The following is a 15,135-nucleotide window of genomic DNA, read 5'->3' on the forward strand; positions in this document are numbered from 1 at the left end:
ATAAGCACTAACAGTATTTTACTGACTTTAAAAAAAACTAATGTGTTTGGTTGGGAGGGTTAAGGTTACTAAATAATACCTACATCATCAATCATAATAACTATTACTGACAAATTACATGACATTGCATTCCCAAGGCATGACTTTGAGATTAATGCCACCTCTGACGTACATTTAGTGAAATATTACTTAATGATGTTTTTTGAAAATGTTCTTGTGCACAATTGATTATTTTGCCACAGGAATTTTGTCACTTTTTATTTCTTTATTTTTCTATTTTTTCCCGGAAGGATTTGTACTTAAGGATCTGTACCTGGATACCTTTGTACCTAAGTTGGTTCTGTAAATTTGGACTTGTAAACTTTTCACTGTGTTCATTTGAGTACATGTGACAATAAAGTTAATTATAAGATTGTAAGAAATACAATTTCAGTCTAACCTGACTGCTCACTGCATATGGTAGTGTATAAGAGGCAGCAAACCATACTTAGCAGTTTACTTTCTAACTGTCCTTCAGAATCTTCTGTTCTTTGCACTGCAGTTATCTTGTTGTATCATTGACATTATTAATACTGGCAATTTGTTTATGTATAATTTAATGCCTTCATTAATTCCAAAGTACCAGAAATCCCAAAATGGCATCGGGCTATTTTTGGTTTCTGCTCTGTTTCTGGTATTTTTTATTGCCAGTTCATGGACTTTGTGCTGACAAAGCTATGCTCTACGATGACTGTAATGCAAATGCAGGAAGTCAGGAAGCTGCAATAACATCTTTGAATGAAAGGTGATAATACTTAGATTTATTTTTAAATGCAGGGACCAATTATAATACGTGTTTCATATACTTCACTATGACCTCACATTTTGTCATTATTTTCAGACTAAGCCTGACTAAGTAACTTATATTTACACACCTGCATTTAGGGAGTAGAGTCATCTCTGCTGGACTAAGACCGCAGGATTAGTAGGCAGGAACTTAGATGAGATTTGCAGCAGTGTATTGATTTTAAGGCCATAAAATAGTCTAGAATTGTCTAGAATGATCAAATTACCATAAATTGGCAGAACTCACCTGTAAATAAACACTAGCAAATTACATTTGTACAAATGTATCTTCAGACTTCATAGGTTACACTGTGCCATAATTACATGTGACTATTGTACCATTCCCCAACACGTTTACTAAAACAATGTTAAATATGAAACTTCCTAAAGTTATTCATAGTTCCATTATTGATGGCAATCACAGATTTCCTGAATTAATGTCTAGAATGATCAAATTGCCATAAATTGGCAGAACTAAATGAATAGCCTTAAAATATACCACTGACCATACCTATGGTCACTTCTGCTTTGGAGGAACTCTGGTAGCCATGCCTTGTAGTAGCTGTAGCTAAGCCTGTGTGTATTGTACTCCCCCCACTGATTCTTGCCTGCCTGGATGACCCTACATGGATTCTGTATCTTCTTAGATCTCTGCGATATTGGGTGTTCCTGGTTGTGCTCAAGGTGATTTTGCTTGCATCTCTAGTTTGTCCTTAAGAGTAAGGCTCTCTCACTTTTGGATATACTGTAAGCCTTTTATATGCCCAATGACGTACATTGTACTGAATACAGCTGTCAAATACAATGTTGCTCTTCTTTTCCTCTTAGTGTTTTAAAATGTTGCACTCTGCTGCGCTGATGTCAGTGCAGCATCAACATTTACATCATCATAATTAACATATTCATATCCTATTATAATACAACCTCTCCAAATAGCTCTTTATTTGACTGTAAAGCTAAATTTATCTGTAAAGTGCCTTCTGAAAGCTTTACTTTGTTAGAGGCAACGTACAAAGAAAAATTCTACAAAAATGCAAGGGAAAATCATGGGAGTGTCAACTTTGCATCACCAAGAATTCCCGCACACTTGTAAAGGATAACAAGTAAAAGATAAAGGCAGTTCACCATGTCAGGTGGTGAATATTGTGAGGTATTTCTCCATTTATATCCGAACCTGTACTTAATCCATAGGGCTTCATTTCAATTCTAGCATCCACCGACTGCCCTCTGAGAGAAAACGAAATTCATTCTCAACTCAGTCTTAAATGGACAATCTATTGCACTGAGATTATGCCCTCTTGTCCTAGACGCTCCACAAGGTCAAATCACCTCTCAGCATCTACCCTGTCATGCTTCCTAAACTTGTTATATGTTTCAAAAAGATCTCACCTCATTCTTCTAAACTTCAATGCGTACATGCCCAATCTACTCAACCTCATTATCAGGCAATCACTCAATAGCCAGAATCAACATAAAGAATCTTTCTGAACAGCCACCAATGTCAATCCCTTTAGGTAAGGGAATCAAAACTGTTCACAAGTATTCCAACTGTGGTCTGACCAGCGCTTCGTATAATTTTACAAAGCCTTCCCTATTTTTATACTGCAGACCCTTTGAAATTGAACCCAAATCCCATTTGCCTTCCTTATTTCCCAATGAACTAGAAAGCTAGCTGTACTGCAGCTTTCTGGATTCTCTCCCCATTTATAAATATTCAGCCCTCCTATTCTTCCTGACAAACTGCATAAAATCATGGCCACCAAAGCAGGCCAGAAGCTAGGAATACTGCGGCGAGTAACTCACCTCCTGACTCCTCAAAGCCTGTTCAACATCTACAAGGCACAAGTCAGGAGTGTGATGGAATACTCCCCACCTGCCTGGATGGGTGCAGCCCCAACAACACTCAAGAAGCTTGACACCATCCAGGACAAAGCAGCCCGCTTGATTTGCACTACATCCACAAGCATCCACTCCCTCCACCACTGACGCTCACTAGCATCATTGTGTACTACCTACAAGATGCAATGCAGAAATTCACCAAAGATCTTCAGACAGCATCTTCCAAACCCATGACCACACCATCGAGAAGGACAAGGGCAGCAGACATATGGGAACAGCACCATCTCCAAGTTCCCTTCCAAGTCACTCACCATCCTGACTTGGAAATATATCACCGTTCCTTCACTGTCGCTGGGTCAAAATCCTGGAACTCCCTCCCTAATAGCATTGTGGGTCAACCCACAGCAGGTGGACTGCAACAGTTCAAGAAGGCAGCTCACCACCACCTTCTCAAGGGCAACTAGGGACGGGCAAGAAATGCTGGCCAGCCAGTGACGCCCACATCCCACAAATGAATAGAAAAAAAATCACATTTTCCCACATTATATTTCATCTGTAAGATTTTGCCCACTCACTAACCAGGATGGCCATTGATTAGCACTTTAATGGAGTGAATATTAGGTGCTACTTATTGTCCAGGTTTTGCTACGTTTAGACACAGACTGCATCAGAATCAGAAAGGACTCATGATTGGTACTGAACATTGTGCAATCATCACTGAACAACCCCACTCTGACCTTTGTGATTGAGGGAATTATCATTGATGAAGAAGCTGTAGATAATTGGGCCAAGACACCACCCTGAGGATATTCTGGACCTGAGATGGCTGATCTTCAGCAATGCAAACAATCTTCTTTTGTGCTAGGTATGACTTTCACCAGCGTAGACCCAATTCCTAATGACTCTAGTATCGCTAGGGCTTCTTGATGGCACCTCAGTCAGATGCAGCCTTGATGTCAAGGGCAGTCATTCTCACTTCCGTCTGAAATTCAGCTCTTTTTTCCCATGTTTGAACCAAGGCTGTAGTGAGGTCAGGAGCTGTGTGGCCCTGACGGAACCCAAACTGGGCGTCACTGAGCAGGTTTTTGTTGATTACGTGCTGCTTGAGCGCCCAACTGCTGACACATTCCTTCACTTTGCTGATGAGCACAAGTAGACTGATGGGCTAGTATTTGGCCAGGTTGGATTTGACTTGTATTTTGTATAGAGGACATACCTGGGCAGTTTTCCACATTGTTGGGAAGATGCCAGTGTTGCGCCTATACTGAAACAATTTGACTAGTGGCATGGCAAGCTCTGGAGCTCAAGTCTCAAGTCTTACTAATGCCAGTAGACCTTGCAGTACCCAGTGCTGTCGGCTGTTTCTTGATATCACATGGATTGAATTAAATTGGCTGAAGACTGGCGTCTGTGATGATCGGAACCTGAGGGGGAGGCTGAGATGGATCATCCAGTTGGCAATTGTAGCTGCAGATTGTTGCAAATGGTTCAGTCTTTTGTTCTGGTTTCCTCCACCATTGAAAATAGTGATATTTGTAGGGTTAACAAGGTGTAGAGCTGGATGAACACAGCAGGCCAAGCAGCATCATAGGAGCAGGAAGGCTGACGTTTCGGGCCTAGACCCTTCATCAGAATCTTCTGGTGAATTTCTGCACTGCATCTTGTAGATAGTACATACTGCTACTACTGAGCATCAGTGGTGGAGGGAATGGATACTTGTGGATATAGTGCAAACCAAGTCGCTGTTTTGCCCTGGATGGTGTCAAGCTTCTTGTGTGTTGTTGCGGCTGCACTCCTCCAGGCAAGTGGGGAATATTCCATCACACTTCTGACTTGTGCCTTGCAGATGGTGGACAGGCTTTGAGGAGTCAGGAGGTGAGTTACTCGCCACAGTATTCCTAGCTTTTGGCCTGCTCTTGTAGCCACTGTGATGAGTCCAGTTGAGTTTCTGGTCAATGATAACACCAAGGATATAGATAGTGGGGGATTCAGTGATGGTAACACCATTGAACGTCAAGGGTTTGGTGGATAGATTGTCTCTTACTGGTGATGGTTATAGCCTGGCATTTGTGTGGCATGAATATCACTTGCCACTTGTCAGCCCAAGCCTGGATATTATCCAGATCTTGTTGCATTTGAACATGGACTGCTTCAGTATCTGAGGAGTCACGAATGGTGCTGAACATTGTGCAATCATGGCGAACATCCCCACCTCTAACCTTATGATGGAGGGAAGGACATTGATGAAGCAGCTGAAGATGGTTAGGCCTTGGACACTACCCTGAGGAACTCCTGCAGAGATGTCCTGGAGCTGAGATAGTTGACCACCAACAACCATGACTAGTTTCCTATGTGTTAGGTATGACTCTAACCACCAGAGAGTTTGCCCCCGATACACATTGATTCCAGTTTTGCTAGGGCTCCTTGATGCCACACTCAGTTGAATACAGCCTTGATATCAAGGGTTGTCACTCTCACTTCGCCTCTGGAATTCAGCTCTTTTGTCTATGTTTGAACCAAGGCTGTAATGAGGTCAGGAGCTGAGTGGCCTTGGAGGAACCCAAACTGGGTGTTACTGAGCAGGTTACTTCTGAGCAGATGTTGTTTGATAGCACTGTTGATAACACCTTCCATCACTTTACTGATGATTGAGAGGAGACTGATGGGGCGGTAATTGGCCGGGTTGGATTTGTCTCTGTTTTTGTGTACAAGACATGCTTGGGCAATTTTTCACATTGCCAGGTACTTACCAGTGTTGAAACTGGACTGGAAAAGCTTGGCTAGGAGACTGGCAAGATTTGGAGCACTGGTCTTCAGTACTATTGCTGGAATATTATTAGGACCCATAGGCTTTGCAGTATCCAATGTCTCCAACCATTTCTTGATATCACTTGGAGTGAATTGAATTGGCTGAAGACTGGTATTTGTAATGCTGGGGACCACGGAGGAGGCTGAGATGAATCATCCATTCGACACTTCTGGCTGAAGATTGCTGTGAATATTTCAGCCTTATCTTTTGCACTGATGTGCTGGGCTCTTCCATCATTGAGGATGGGGATATTTGTGGAGCCTCCTCCTCCAGTGAGTTTTTAATTGTCCACCACCATTCGCAACTGGATGTGGCAGGACTGCAGAGCTTAGATCTGATCCGTTGGTTGTGGTATCTCTTAGCTCTGTCTATCACTTGCTGCTTTCACTGTTTGGCGTGCAAGTAGTCCTGTTTGGTCTCTTCACCAGGTTGATACCTCATCTTCAGGTATGCCTGGTGCTGCTCCTGGCATGCCCTCTTGCATTCTCCATTGAACCAGGGTTGATCCCCTGGCTTGATGGTAACGGTTAAGTGGGGGATATGCCGAGCCATGAGGTTACATATCGTGTTGGAGTACAATTCTGCTGCTGTTGATGGCCCAAAGCGCCTCATGGATGCCCAGTCTTGAGTTGCTAGATCTGTGCAAAGTCTGTCCCATTTAGCACGGTGATAGTGCCACACAACACGATGGAAGTAATTCTCAGTGTGAAGGCGGGACTTTGTCTCCACAAGGACTATGCGATGGTCACTCTTACCAATACTGTCATGGACAGATGCATCTGCAGCTGGCAGATTTGTAAGGATAAGGTCAGGTATGTTTTTCCCTCTTGTTGGTTCCCTCACCACCTGCTGCAGACCCAGTCTAGCAACTATATCCTATAGGACCCGGCCAGTTCAATCTGTAGTACTGCTGCTAAGCCACTGTTGGTTGTGGATATTGAAATCCCCCACCCAGAGTACATTTTGTGCCCTTGCCATCCTCAGTGCTTCCTTGAAGTGTTGCTCAATATTGAGGATTCATCAGCTGAGGGAGGACGGTATGTGGTAATCAGCAGGAGGTTTCCTTGCCCATGTTTAACCTGAAGCCATGAGACTTCAATGTTGAGGACTCCTGGAGCAACACCTTCCTGACTATATACCACTGTGCCCCCACCTCTGCTGGGTCTCTCCTGCCGGTGAGAAAGAACATATCCAGGGATGGTGTTGGCGGTGTCTGGGACATTGTCTGTAAGGTATGATTCTGTGAGTATGACTATGTCAGGCTGTTGCTTAACTAGTCTGTGAGACAGCTCTCCCAATGTTGGCACTAACCCTACATGTTAGTGAAGAGGACTTTACATGGTCGACAGGGCTGTTTCTGCCGTTGTCATTTCTGGTGCCTAGGTCGATGCCAGGTGTTGTGTCAGGTTCCATTTCTTTGAGGCTTTGTAGCAATTGGTACAACTGAGTGGTTTGCTAGGCCATTTCAGAGGGCAATTGAGAGTCAACCACATTGCTGTGTGTCTGGAGTCACATGTAGGCCAGACCAGGTGAGGGTGGCAGATTTCCTTCCCTGAAGGACATTAGTGAGCCAGTTGGGTTTTTCCGTTAATCGGCAATGATTTCTTGGTGATCAGTAGATTCATAATTCCAGACCGTCTTTCCTAATTATTAAATTCAAATTCCACCATCTGCCATGGTGGGATTCGAACCTGGATCCCCAGAACATTAGCTGGGTTTCTGGATTAAAAGTCTAGCGATAATAACACTAGGCCATAGCCTATCCTGCAGCTACACAGATTTGTGTTTATTGAAGTCTGTCCCAATTAGCATGATGATAGCAAAGTGGAACTCCAAGAGTTCTGGACAGAGCAGAAAGCTAGGATTTCCTGTTAATTGCCACTTTGGGATAAGACTAGGACATGGGCCTAGAAAACACATGTCATGTTTCCTTGCACATTTCTGGATTTTTGCCACATATATAAGGTATTCTGAAGGGGAAGTATTACATGATGAGAGACAACAAGGTGCAGGGCTGGATGAACACAGCAGGCCAAGCAGCATCATAGGAGCAGATAGGCTGACGTTTCGGGCCTAGACCCTTCATCAGAAAAGGGGGAGGGGAAGGAGGTTTTGAAATAAATAGGGAGAGAGTGGGAGGCGGATAGAAGATGGATAGAGGAGAGGATGGGTGGAGAGGAAACAAACAGGTCGAAGAGGCGGGGATGGGGCCAGGAAAGGTGAGTGTAGGTAGGGAGTTAGGAAGGGGATAGGTCAGTCCAGGGAGGACGGACAGGTCAAGGGGGCGGGATGAGGTTGGTCGGTAGGAGATGGAGGTGCGGCTTGAGGTGGGAGGAGGGGATAGGTGGGAGGAAGAACAGGTTAGGGAGGCAGGGACGAGCTGGACTGGTTTTGGGATGCGGTAGGGGGAGGGGAGATTTTGAAACTTGTGAAATCCACATTGATACCATTGGGCTGCAGGGTTCCCAAGCGGAATATGAGTTGCTGTTCCTGCAACCTTCGGGTGGCATCGTTGTGGCACTGCAGGAGGCCCAGGATGGACATGTCGTCTGAGGAATGGGAGGGGGAGTTGAAATGGTTCGCGACTGGGAGGTGCAGTTGTTTGTTGCGAACCGAGCGTAGGTGTTCTGCAAAGCGGTCCCCGAGTCTCCGCTTGGTTTCCCCGATGTAGAGGAAGCCACACCGGGTACAGCGGATGCAGTATACCACATTGGCAGATGTGCAGGTGAACATCTGCTTGATGTGGAAAGTCTTCTTGGGGCCTGGGATGGGGGTGAGGGAGGAGGTATGGGGGCAGGTGTAGCACTTCCTGTGGTTGCAGGGAAAAGTGCCGGGTGAGGTGGGGCTGGAGGGGAGTGTGGAGCGGACAAGGGAGTCACGGAGAGAGTTGTCCCTCCGGAAAGCAGATAAGGGTGGGGAGGGAAAGATGTCTTTGGTGGTGGGGTTGGATTGCAGATGGCGGAAGTGTCGGAGGATGATGCGTTGGATCCGGAGGTTGGTGGGGTGGTACGTGAGGATGAGGGGGATTCTTTTTTGGTTCTTATTGCGTGGACGGGGTGTGAGGGATGATTGCGGGAGATGTGGGAGACACGGTTGAGGGCGTTCTCGACAACTGAGGGGGGGATGTTACAGTCCTTGAAAAACGAGGACAACTGAGATGTACAGGAGTGGAATGCCTCATCCTGGGAGCAGATGCGGTGGAGGCGAAGGAATTGGGAATAGGGGATGGCATTTTTGCAGGAAGGTGGGTGGGAGGAGGAGTATTCTAGGTAGCTGTGGGAGTCGGTGGGCTTGAAATGAATATCGGTTTCTAGGTGGTTGCCCGAGATGGAGACAGAGAGGTCCAGGAAGGAGAGAGAGGTATTAGAGATGGTCCAGGTAAACTTAAGGTTGGGGTGGAAGGTGTTGGTGAAGTGGATGAACTGTTCGAGCTCCTCGTGGGATACAATCATCAATGTAGTGGAGGAAGAGGTGGGGTTTAGGGCCAGTGTAGCTACAGAAGAGGGATTGTTCCACGTAACCTACAAAGAGGCAGGCATAGCTTGGGCCCATGCGGGTACCCATGGCCACCCTCTTTGTCTGTAGGAAGTGGGAGGAATTGAAAGCGGTTGTTGAGGGTGAGGACAAGTTCGGCTAAGCGGATGAGGGTGTCAGTGGAGGGGGACTGTTCAGGCCTGCGGGACAGGAAGAAGCGGAGGGCCTTTATGCCATCTGCATGGGGAAATGGGGAATGCAGGTGTAGAGGGACTGGACGTCCATGGTAAAGATGAGGTGTTGGGGACCGGGGAATTGGAAGTTCTGGAGGAGGAGTTGATAATGATTTTGCTGGGAGGGTGAATAGCTGTTAATGGGGACTGTTAATGGCTAACAATAGGTGGTGTGTATGGCAGGCTATGTGATAACTTGTTAACCCACTTGTTATGACAGTCTGCATGCTGTCTGCCTCCATAGGGCTGGATATGAGCAGATTTTGAACTATCACCCAAAAAAGAAACATAATTTTAGCCCTCCAGATTATGTGTGTATATTCTCTTGTAATTACAGTCATCGAGTCATACAGCATGGAAACAGACCCCTTGATCCAAGTGGTTTCACATCAACCTTGTTCCCAAACTAAACTACTCCCACTGGCCTGCAATTGGCCCATATCCCCCCAAACATTTCCTATTCCTGTACTTATCCATGTGTCTTTTAAAAGTTGTAATTGTAACTGCATCCACCACTTCCTCTGGTAGTTCATTCCATACATGGACTACCCTCCATATAAAACAGTTGCCTCTTATGACCTTTTTAAAACTCTTTCCTCTCACCTTAAAAATATGCTCGCTAGTTTTGAACTTTCAAACCCTAGGGAAAAAGATCTTTGTTATTCACTTTATCTATGCCTCTCATGATTTTATAAACCTTTATAAGGTCACACCTCAACCTCCTCCAATCCAGTGAAAAAAGTTCCAGCCTATCCAGCCTATTTTTATAACTTAAATCCTCCATTCCCAGCAACATCCTGGTAAATCTTCTTTGAAAACTTTCCAATTTAATAATATCCTTCCTATAGCGAGGTGACCAAAGCTGCTTGCACTAGTCCAGAAGAGGTCCTGTACAACATCAACACAACGTCCCAACTCCTATGCTCAAACGTCTGAGCAATGAAGGTTAGCATGTTTAATGCCTTCTTACCCAACCTGTCTACTTGTAACGCAAATTTCAAAGAATTATGTATCTGAACCCTCTGATCTCTCTGTTCTAATTGTGGTTACAAGACGACGCAAGAGCACTGCCCACACAGATAAAAATCAGTCATAGCTTTAAATTGACGGGTGATAGATATAGGACAGATGTCAGAGGTAGGTTCTTTACACAGAGAGTAGTAAGGGTGTGGAATGCCCTGCCTGCAAAAGTAGTAGACTTGCCAACTTTAAGGGCATTTAAATGGTCATTGGATAAACATATGGATGATAATGGAATAGTTTAGGTTAGATGGGCTTCAGATTGGTTTCACAGGTCGGTGCAACATCGAGGGCCAAAGAGCCTGTACTGCGCTGTAATGTTCTATGTTCTATGTTCTACGTTCTATGATTATTGTCATGTAGGGTAAAAGAGATAGTCTCCATAGTTCCACTCAAGACAGATGACTCATGATGAGATTAACCAGAGGGACACCACACCTCAGATGAGGAGCAAGATTGAGAAGGTATTACCTCCACGGTAACGTCAGCCAGTGTGGCAATTGAATCCACACTGTTGGTATCATGTAAACTACCTGTCCAGGCAATGGAGCTATCCAAGCCCAATTGAACCTGCTAGAGTGTAGCAGCATGGAGAAAGCTGACTGTAAATTTTCTCCTTTGAAAATAACCTGACTAACTTGAATGCCTAGGTACACACATGAAGATTTGTTGCTTAAGTTGCTGAAGGTCTGGGGCAGCACAGTGGCTCAGTGGTTAGCAATGCTGCCTCGCACCTCCAGGGACCCATGTTTGATTCCACCCTCGAGTGACTGTTTGTGTGGAGTTTGTACACTTTCTCTGTACCCGTATAGGTTTTGTCCCACAGTTCAAAGATGTGCAGGTTAGGTGGATTGGCCATGCTAAATTGCCCCAAACTGTCCAGGGATGTGCTGGTTGGGTGGATTAGCTATGGGAAATGCAGGGTGATGGGGTGAGTCTGGGTGGGATGCTCTTTGGAGACTCAGGGTTTATTTTTCTGAAGAAGGGTCTAGACCTGAAACGTCAGCTTTCCTGCTCCTCTGATGCTGCTTGGCCTGCTGTGTTCATCCAGCTCTAGACCTTGTTATCCCATCAATTATGTCCAGCTTTGGAGGAGGTGCGGGACCCACACAACATGACCATTTCCTGCTTGGAGGCGGTAGAAGCGGAAGTGACAGTGCTGGTGACCGCAGAAAAGGATCACATTGCCATGACCCCTGGGGATGATGTCAGACAATGGCTACTGGAGGAGCAGAGAGGGTGAAGTCTATGGAAAGGGAAAGATGAACTTTTGAAGCTGTTTCAGTTTTAGTAATATCAATTTAATAATAATTCATTCAGTATTTTACCATTTATACAATTTATTCAGTAAATTATTCTGTAATCCAATATGGCACCAGAAAGTGGCAATATTGTCCACTTTTCACTGTACCTAGGTACAAGTGACAATATTAAATAAATTGAAATCTAAATCTAAAAATCTGTCTCTCTCAGCTTTGAATGTACTTAAAACAAAGCCCTCTGTAGTAAAGAATTACAAAGATTCACTACCCTTTGAGAAACCAAGTTCCTCCTCATCTCTGTTCTAACTGGGGATTCCTTACCCTGAGACTATGCTCGATGGCCCTAGAGTCTCTAATAAAGGGAAACATCCCTTCAAGCTTCTACCTTGTCAAGCCTGCTCGAAATTTTATTTTTTCAATAAGAATGCGTCTTGTTCATACAATTCCACATTATCAATATCCTGGTGATTACCATTGACCAGAAATGGAACTGGAATAGCCACATAAATATAGTTGCTATAAGAGCAAATCATAATCTAGGAATCCTGCAGTAAGTAACTTCTGACTCCCCAAAACTTATCCATCTACAAGGTACAAATCAGGAGCATGTTAGGATACTCCCCACGTTTCTAATCTGTCTGAGAGGCTTTCTGATTTTTGCTTCCAGCATGATTTGAATAGCTTTCTCCAATCTTCCTTTGACTATAAGAAACATTTTCCGAACATATGAGTTGGAGCAGAAGTAGACTATGTGGCTCCTCAATTAGTGGAAAACTGTCACCTCTGGAGCTTCGAAATCAGAATTCATCAGAGACAGAATTGTTGGTGGAGTTATTGATGAGTCTGTTTTATCAATGAAGGAGTTTGAAAACCTTTATTTTGGAGGTTCTGATTATTTAAGAAAAAGCAGGAAATGAATAGCAAGGAGTAAAGAGATATTTTTAAACTCTGCTTTCAGATTTTCAAAATCTTCTGCAATCATACTGTATGATATTCTCACAGTACAAATTTAAACAACATTAACTGTATTGTGTTACTTCTTTCAAGCTTTTATTTCAGCTCAATAGTTAAATAGTATCAGAACAATCAGGATGTTGATTCACGCCTTTTGCAGCCAAGATGGAGGCTTTCCCAACTTTCCATGAGTATAAAATGGACGTTTTCACAGGCTTCAAAGTCTAAACACAAAGCATGTCTCCTTGTACAACTTCTAAAATAATCTTTTTCAGCTGTGAACTTGCAACCACTTCCTGGCAAAGTCTTGGTTTAAATTGTGAGAATCTCAATCATTGAAAAGTCTTAAATCCTTCTGAATTTCTTTGCCAATTTGAGACCTTTTTCTAATTTTCAAAATCAGTCTTCTGTTCACTTAAACTCTGCAGATTTCAATGCAGTAACATTAATAGATATTTGCAGGATGTGCCTTATAGCTCAATCACAATGGTAACATTGCATGGAAATCCAACACCTATCATGGCCAGTGAATCGTGCTGAGTTTATGTAAACTTCAGATGAGTGGACCTGAACCAGGGATAGGGAGGAAGGGAGTTGGGTTGGAGGGAGCCCACTTCAGCACACAGTGTGACTGCTGCAGCACATTGAACTCAGCAGTTACTTAATTAAGGCTCGTGACCCACTACTCCCTCCCCTGTGTCTTCCTTCCCCTCCCAGCCAGGAGTTACTAGTCCAATCAGGAGTCTAACACTTCAACACCAGGATTTGGGACTGAACCTGTAAGAAGAGGGTGCAGTGATGAACGTATATCCTCATCACCAGGCAAGGGAGGCCAAGGCATGGGGGTAATAGTGGGGTGTATTGCTGAGGAGGCAGCCAGCATTGATTTTAAAAGGGGGCATGCTGCTGCTGCTGCTGGAGGGGCCCTTTGAGTTACTAGACCTGAAGAATATTCAGTAAGGGAGCTGCCCCTATTGCACCCCAGCAGATCCTGCTGGCAGATTGTCAGGGTTTATCAGGCCATTTCTCCATCTGGTCGAGTCACAGCTATGAGCAGTGAAATGCTGACAGAGGCAGAAAGAAGACTTTGATTAGCCTCTCAAATAGCTCACCCAAATAGCTCACTTGGGGTCTGTGCAGACCATCTTCCACTTTTCCCACCAGAAGCAAACAGCATGGCACAGGAAGGGCTGAGACAACTCCCATTCCCAATCATCACATCCTTCCCTCTCTAAGGCCGGGGTCGTAGGCTGCTATTTTTCTTGTAGCTTCTCCTAGGTATTTCGCACCTAGGTAGTTCCTAGGTAGTTCCTCGACTAACGCTGGAAACAAGCAGTGTGTCCCAGACTGAAGCCCGCATCTTGTGCCCGGAGTATCTCGGAAGAAATTGATCCTCTTCCTCAGGCAGTGAAAGTGTTGACGCTGCAACATCCGCCGCATCATCTCAGACTCCGAGGTTTCTTCAATGCTAGACAGAGGGGGAGAACCCACAGGTTCCAACAGCTTTTCCATCTGTTCTGAGGGGCTGGTTATGTTTTGCTCCTGCCCTGTGTGCAAGTTTTCAGCTTTCTTGTGGTCCACATGCTTGTTCAGGACTGCCTCACCTACTCAAACCTTGTATGTCACTGGGCCTGATCTTACATCAAACATGTCTCTTGCCCACGCAGAGCCATTCCCGAGGTTTCGGCACCAAACTTCGTCCCCTGAAGTAAACTGTTTCTCCCGCTTAGCAGAATTTGTGTCCAGCGTTGGTGTTCCTAATGCCATTTCACCCTTTCCCCCAATCCAAGAAGATCAGATTTAACCTGATCTGCTCCTCATTAGCAATTCTGCTGGAGCTATCCCTGTAGTTGAATGGCAGGTGGTCCTATAATCAAATAGGAAGGGGAACAGTTTGCTGTCAAGTGAAGCTGTAGGCTGTTTCTTTAAGCCCGCCTTCAAAGTTTGGACTGCATTTTCCACCAGAGCATTGAACAATGGATGGTATGGAGCCGTCATTCCATGCCAAATACCATTCGACTTTAGGAAATGCCAGTACTGCCCTTTCCATAAACCGGATTGGTTTGATGATTCTTTTGCTTTCCAGCCTCCTGATTTCTGCCTCTACTTTTGCCCATATGATGAATGGCACTGGGTGGGCCTTGCAGAATCGTAGAATTGCTTCTTGGTCAACATGCAAAGTGGTGCTGGCTCTAGTTCCTAGACCTTCCTGAAAAAGTTCCAGGTATTTAATTAGAACTTCACTCAGGCAGCCATTTTCTAACTGAAAAATGTTGAGCCAATCAAAGTGAATCTTTCTCAACCAATTTCGTCCCATCAGACTTAGGCATGAGCCTTTTACTATAATCAGTGGTAACTGAACCAGCTGCGTCTCATAAGAGGCCAGAACCAAAGTTGTTCCCTTAATCTGTAAAGGTTCCTTGTTATGGGTTCTCAGTTTAGCTAAGGTCTTATGCAAACTTAAGGTTTGGAGTCCAGAATGAATTTTGTTGAAGACTGGTTCTGCAATCACTGATACAGCTGCACCAGTATCGACCTCCATTAGAACTGGGTGACCACTCAAACAGACGTTTACTTTGATTGATAGTAGGAGCTGCAGATGCTGGAGAATCTGAGATAACAAGGCGTAGAGCTGGATGAACACAGCAGGCCAAGCAGCATCAGAGGAGCAGGAAAGCTGACGTTTCGGGCCTAGACCCTTCTTCAGAAAAGAAGGGTC

Source organism: Rhincodon typus, chromosome 1 (genome assembly GCF_021869965.1).
Source record: "Rhincodon typus isolate 14 chromosome 1, sRhiTyp1.1, whole genome shotgun sequence".
Taxonomy (NCBI): Eukaryota; Metazoa; Chordata; class Chondrichthyes; order Orectolobiformes; family Rhincodontidae; genus Rhincodon; species Rhincodon typus.